At 38.2% G+C, this 6,411-nt stretch overlaps 1 pseudogene; it reads left to right on the top strand.

Moving 5' to 3' along the window:
- Nucleotides 1-381: 381 nt before the first annotated feature.
- On the top strand, nucleotides 382-1,776 carry LOC141510136 (V-type proton ATPase subunit C 1 pseudogene; annotated as a pseudogene).
- Nucleotides 1,777-6,411: the final 4,635 nt, after the last annotated feature.

Below are 6,411 nucleotides of genomic sequence, written 5' to 3'. Positions count from 1 at the left end.
TACCCCCCATACATTTTCCCTGCCCTGCTCATTTTACTAATGAGCACAGAACAAAGGAGAAGGACTCAGACCCTAGGTTAATTCAGAACTATGTGGGGCAGAGCTGATTTAATCTCAGGTTTTGATCAGGTTGAGGCTAAATCTTTTGTCTTACCCCCACATACCAGCTCATAGGCACCAATATGGGCAGACCCTAGTCTTTGTAATGGAAACTAACAATCTCCCTTCACATTCTTGTGGGACACAAACACCCCCATATTCTGCACCTGAAGTTTTTTTCCCATATAGAAGTTGATAATTTGCATTTCTGCCTTTGAAAGTTGTTCGTGGACCCACATCAATCACCGCTTGGGCTGAGGGAAGCCCAGAGCTGGGAGATGGACAGCTGAGCCGCTGCCTCCTGGCTTTCCCACCTCCGCCGGCACTTCCGTATCAAATCTTATTTCTGGAAAAATTCCTTATAAGCATGAGTGAGTTCTGGCTTACATCGGCTCCCAGGGAGAAAACATGCCAGCAAACATGGGAGAAACTACACACAGCAACGACCAAAAGTAATAATCTCTCTGTTAATTCCAAGTTCAACATTCCTGACTTAAAGGTTGGCACACTGGATGTTTTAGTTGGATTATCAGATGAATTGGCCAAACTGGATGCATTTGTGGAGGGAGTTGTTAAGAAAGTGGCTCAATATATGTCTGATGTACTAGAAGATAGTAGAGATAAAGTTCAAGAAAACCTGTTGGCCAATGGAGTTGACTTGGTTAAATATATAACAAGGTTCCAATGGGATATGGCCAAGTATCCAATCAAGCAGTCCCTGAAAATATTTCTGAAATAATTGCCAAGGGAGTAAATCAAATTGACAATGACTTGAAAGCCCAAGCATCTGCATATAATAATCTGAAAGGCCGTCTTCAGAACTTGGAAAGAAAAAATGCGGGAAGTTTATTAACAAGAAGCCTAGCGGAAATTGTAAAGAAAGATGACTTTGTTCTTGATTCAGAGTACCTCATCACATTATGGGTGGTAGTTCCAAAGTTAAACCACAATGACTGGGTTAAACAATATGAAACATTGGCTGAGATGGTAGTCCCAAGGTCTAGCAAAGTTCTTTCAGAGGACCAGGATAGTTACCTGTGCAACGTTACTTTGTTTAGAAAGGAAGTGGATGACTTCAGACAAAGCCAGAGAGAACAAGTTCATCGTCCGTGATTTTCAGTATAATGAAGAGGAAATGAAAGCAGACAAAGAGGAGATGACTAGGCTCTCTACTGACAAGAAAAAGCAATTTGGACCACTAGTTCAGTGGCTGAAAGTGAATTTCAGTGAAGCTTTTATAGCATGGATTCATGTGAAAGCATTAAGAGTTTTTGTTGAGTCTGTTTTAAGGTATGGATTGCCAGTGAATTTCCAGGCAATGCTTCTTCAGCCTAATAAAAAGACCATGAAGAAACTGAGAGAAGTATTGTATGATTTATACAAACACCTGGACCGTAGTGCAGCAGCTATTATTGATGCTCCCATGGATATTCCGGGTTTAAATCTCAGTCAACAAGAATATTATCCCTATGTGTACTACAAGATTGATTGCAATCTATTGGAATTTAAGTAAAAATGGTCCAGTACTGACAATCCTAGCCTAGTGTTGGTGTATATGAACAGAAAGGAGTTTGAAGTATGCCTATACTTTTAACTCTATTAATACAATGCTTGCTTCTTATTCCCTTTCCTTAGATGAATTTTCCCATAGTGGTCCATCTCTTGATATTTTCTTTTCAAAGAAGAGTATATGTATTGTTGCTTTGTATTGATCAGGTCTGTAAATGTGTACTGAAAAAAATCAGAGTTTTATTTATAAACAGACTAGTATATTTAAAAAGCTTTTTCTTCATTGATGTAGTGATATGCATTCAGTAAATTCATTACTATTGTTCAAGACCTTGTTTACAAGGAAAAAGTGTAAACATTTGTACCATTTTTGTTCCTTGTATTTAGTAGCTATAACTGTTAAATGGTTATTGAATTGTGATGTAAAAAAAAGTGACAATATTCAGGTATGTGTTTTCTGAATATTTCCAACAAAAATCTATGAGCACGGTCAACACCCACAGGCAATAATAAAATTACCTGTGCAAAGGTGTGTGGTGGTGTGCATAACTTCTCCAAATGTTGATCGGAGAGTTCAGTAACTAAGATCACTGCTGACTAGCTGCTGCTGTACCACTTTAACGTATTTGTATGCTGCAAGGCGCAAACTGCCTTCCCTTCAATTTGTGTTTGCTTTCCACAGATGATCTTACTGTGCCAAATTTGCCTCATTACATGCAATGTGATTTTGAAGTTCATTTTTCAAAACATATGGGTGTTTATATCTGGTCACCAAACCTTTGGTATTCCTAAATGATTGAGAAGTAGGTCTAATTTTGAATAAAGTCCAGCAAAACTAAAAAAAAAAAAGAAAAGAAAAGAAAGTTGTTCATGCTTTTGATCATTCATTGTATCTATTCTTTATTTGCTTCTATATAATCTGGACTTCTTCTGTATATACTTTGTAAATGAGACTTTTATGAGGTAAACTTGCTGAAAATCTTTTCCTTCTTCAGGTACTTCCTTTAAATTTTAGATGCATTGGGTTTTTTGAGTGATAAAATTTGCCGTTATTTTTCCTGTGATCCTCTTTGTCCCACATTTGGTGATAAACTCTTCCATTATCCATGACTATATCTTCTCCATGTTTCCTTTATTTGAGATTTCATACATTCGCTTTTTAATGGTTTTTGCAAGGCAATGGGGTTAAATGACTTGACCAAAGTCACACAGCTAAGCAATTATGAAGTATCTGAAGCCAGATTTGGATTCAGGTACTCCTGACTTCAGGGGCAGTGCTCTATCCACTGTGCCACCTACCTGCCCAGATTTCATACATTCTAAAGAAGTTAATCTTGATCTACAATGTGAGATGCTGGTCCATATCTATTTTCTGCCAAATAGTTTTATAATATTCCCACTATTTTGTACTAAGTAATAAGTCACCTCCAGATTAGAGGTCCTTGGAATAATTAAATTCATCATTGCTAAACTCATCTTTTGTATATTATGAACCTGGTCTCTTCAGTTTCTCAAAATCTATATTTCTAAGTATTCTGGAATTATTGCAGATTTGATCCTGGTAAGCCTCCTTCCTGAAATATAGGAAGAAACTGTGGGAGACAGGATGCTCTCAAGATTTCCCTGTCACCAATGGGGTGAAACAAGTTTGTGTCCTTCCTCCCATGCTCTTTAGCATGATGTTTTCAGCTGAGGATGAACATGGCCTCAAGGTCAGCTACTGTACTGCAGGTAAATTTTTCAACTTGAAAAGACTTCAAACCGACACTAAAGTAGAGGAAAAGTTGGTGTATGATTTTCTATTCACAGATGATGGTGCCTCAGTGCAGCCTTTGAAGCTGAGATGTAACAAAGCATGGATCAATTCTCTGATGTTTGTGCTCATTTTGGTCTGACAATTAACACCAAGAAAACCCAGGTGCTCCATCAGCCTGCGCCACACCAGCCACATGTGGAAGCATTGATCACAGCAAATGGAGAAGTTTTGAATACTGTGAACAAGTTTACCTCCCATGGCAGTGTCCTTTCCAAATAGGCACACATTGAAAATGAGGTTGACACCCACATTGCCAGAGCTAGCTCAGTATTTGGCAGGCTCCAAAAAAAGTGTAGGAGAGAAGAGCAATGAGATTGACCACCAGACTGAAGGTCTACAGAGCCATTGTGCTGGTCTACAGAGCCATTGTGCTAACCTCCTGACATATGAAACCTGAACAATCTACCAGAATCATCTCAGAAAACTGATTGACTTTCTTTTGAATTCTCTTAGCAAGGTTCTGAAGATCACCTGGCAGAAGGTATCAGACACTGAGGTCCTTTCTCAAGGAAAACTGCCTAACATTTCAAAGTTGCTACAGAGAGCATGATTTCAGTGGCCTGGACATGATGTTAAAGTGCCAGCTGTATGCTTACCAAAAAGACTATGTTATGGAGAACTTATACAAGGAAAGTGCTCACAAGTGAGTCTGAAGAAGTGGTACCAGGACACCCTAAAGGTGTTGGTGGAGCTGTAGACTCATCCAACCTTTCTGGAGAGCAATTTGGAATTATGTACAATGGGCAACAAAAATGTGCATCCCCTTTGATCCAGCAATACCACTACTAGGTCTATACCCTGAAGAGATCTTGAAAATGGGTAAAAATATCACTTGTACAAAAATATTCATAGCAGTCCTGTTTGTGGTGGCAAAGAATTAGAAATCAAGTAAATGTCCATCATTTGGGGAATGGCTTAACAAACTATGGTATATGTATGTCATGGAACACTATTGTTCTATTAGAAACCAGGAGGGACAGGATTTCAGGGAAGCCTGGAGGGATTTGCATGAACTGATGCTGAGCGAGATGAGCAGAACCAGAAAAACACTGTATACCCTAACAGCAACATGGGGGTGATGTTCAACCTTGATGGACTTGCTCATTCCATCAGGGCAACAACCAGAGACAATTTTGGGCTATCTTCAATGGAGAAGATCATCTGTATCCAGAGAAAGGACTGTGAAGTTTGAACAAAGGCCAAAGACTATTACCTTCAATTTAGGGGAAAAACCGTTATTATGTAATTTTGCTATATCTTATACTCTATTTTTCTTCCTTAAGGATATGATTTCTCTCTCATCACATTCAATTTGGATCATTGTATATCATGGAAACAATGTAAAGACAGACAACTGCCTTCTGTGGGAGGTGGAGGGAGGGAAGCAAGATTAGGGGGAAAATTGTAAAACTCAAAATAAATAAAATCTTTGGGAAAAAAAATTACTATTGAAGAAAAAAATGAGATGGGCATGAGGACTTTCAGAGCCAAGATGGCAAGGTGAATTTTCCCCAATTCCTAATCTGGATTTTACCAAATTCCCTTCCAACTAGCCTTGCAATGAGACCTCAAAACTAATTTTGGAACTTTGAAGCAGATTACCAACCTAGGACAGCTTGGAGGATGAACAGAAAAGGTCTGTTTCACTGTGGTGGGAGGAAGTATTCTTAAATGAAAAAGTCACTGGCAGGCCCCATATTAGAGGGCCACGGAATATTTTCGGGTAGTCATAAGAAACTTCAGGATTTAAGAAAATATATCAATCCATTTTCAGGGTTTCTCACTTTGGATGAAATATGAGATATCTAATAAGGTCTGTGCTACAGGGACAGACCTTTCTTCATTAATTAGACCCACGAATTTTAACTCCAGGAAGACTTCTCCAATGTACACACAGTTATAAGCTCTCAGTGAAGGCCTTCCCACAATTATGACTTTTATTTTTTTTTAGGGTTTTTTTTTTTTTGCAAGGTAATAGGGTTAAGTGGCTTGCCCAAGGACACACAGCTAGGTAATTATGTCTGAGGCTGGATTTGAACTCAGGTACTCCTGACTCCAGGGCCAGTGTGCCATGTAACCACCCAAAATTATGACTTTTGAAAGACTTCTTTTCAGTGTGACTATTATGATGTCTAGTGACCTCCATCTTCCAGAGAAAGGTAGACATCATTAAATATTTTATGTCTTCTTCCATCATGAATCTTGATGTAAAGAGATGATCTTAGTTTCCCAGCAGATTCCATGTGAAACTTTATCCTTAGATGAATTTTCTGTGGCCTAACCCACTTTGTTCTCCATTTGTATACTTTTCCACATTTCATTACAGGAGTATGATTTCTATCTCATGTAAATTATCTTATGGGAAATAAGAGAAGACTTTAGACTGATGATTTTCCATGGTGATGCTATTAATGAGGTTTATTCTCTAGAAAGGATGGAAGAGAAATGATGATTTTTTTTCTCATATATTAATAACCAATTATTGAACCAGGGCTAAATTTCTGCCCTGCCTTTTTATTTCCTCATTCAGAAATCAGCTCCCATAAATTATTCAGTCAGTCTTTGAAGGACAGGGCTGATGATGAGACAAAAACTTGGGCAAGTTTAAATCAGAGCTAAAAGGTAAAGAGATTTTAGTCTAGGTGAATTCTGCTCCATTGTGTTTTAGGCAGACAGGTTCAAGAGGAAGTGGATTCCCCCTTTTATCTAGATGACCCTATTCAGGGATGGTCTGCATATAAATTTCTTTGTCTAGATTGAGTGATGAGTTATGCCTCCCAACCCCTCATTAGAATAGTCATTCTTATAAATTTTTAACCTGTCAGAATTGATCACCACCTTTTGGGAACATTCACTCATCTAAGGGCATATAAATACTGGGAGGTTTCCATGATCCACTTTTGGTTTACAAGAGATTAAAAATGTCCATTCTGTTATTAATTTTTCATTATCCCTAATGAATAAAATGAATACCCAGAAATTCTTTC

The sequence above is a fragment of the Macrotis lagotis genome, chromosome 1, assembly GCF_037893015.1.
Source record: "Macrotis lagotis isolate mMagLag1 chromosome 1, bilby.v1.9.chrom.fasta, whole genome shotgun sequence".
NCBI lineage: Eukaryota > Metazoa > Chordata > Mammalia > Peramelemorphia > Peramelidae > Macrotis > Macrotis lagotis.
This window is presented reverse-complemented; position numbering and strand designations above follow the sequence as displayed.